The sequence below is a fragment of the Myotis brandtii genome, unplaced genomic scaffold (assembly GCF_000412655.1).
Source record: "Myotis brandtii unplaced genomic scaffold, ASM41265v1 scaffold485, whole genome shotgun sequence".
NCBI classification, from domain to species: Eukaryota; Metazoa; Chordata; class Mammalia; order Chiroptera; family Vespertilionidae; genus Myotis; species Myotis brandtii.
This window is the reverse complement of record NW_005368527.1, coordinates 418,229-418,958: the sequence shown is the minus strand read 5'-3', so window position 1 is coordinate 418,958 and position 730 is coordinate 418,229.

Here is a 730-nt window from a genome sequence, read left to right as displayed (position 1 = left end):
GCAGGAGCTTTAGACCTACCTGCTGAATTAATGAATGAAGAAATAAGGAACCCACGCTCCAGGCAGAACCCTCCCCAGCCCTTCTTTGAGGCCTCCCCGGACCCTGGCCCTTCCTCTGTCCCAGCCCCGAGCCCACAGTGCTGGGTGCATCTGTGTCTGGCTCTTTCTTCCGCAGAAGGACAGCTCCTCCAGGGCTGGGCGGGTGGCCTTTCAGGGGTCCCCTTTCTCACCATGGAGACATTTTGGAAAAGTCAGTTGATCGAATTGAGTGGCAGAGCTGTGTGGGGTACGGGGTGGGACGGGAGTCACCGCTGGGGCTCACACAGGGTTGTGAAGCGGAAGGCTGTTAGGAGTGTGTATGTGCATCTTTGCCGTTATTCATGAGCCTCCTCTTAGCTTGTGTCTCAGGTCTGAGGCTGCCAACGGCCCCAGGCTCAAGGCTTGGCTGGGCCTGAGTTTCAGGTTTTCCAGTGTTGGAGGTTTAAAGTCCCCGTGAGGTTCGGTGCATGTGTCTGCATTTGTGCCTGGTGGCCGTGTGCTCCTGAGCCTCTCGGACCCGCCTGGTCTCAGTGTCGGGGTGTCTGGGGGGTCTGTGCCCTGCGTGTCTCTGGCTCTGGGTGTGTGGGGAGCGGAGATCATCACCAGGCTGGGTGTCTGCCCCCGCGGGTGGGTTGGCCCCGCATCTCCCCGCGTGGCCGGCCTGAGTTTCTGAGGGTCCGCGGGTCCCAGG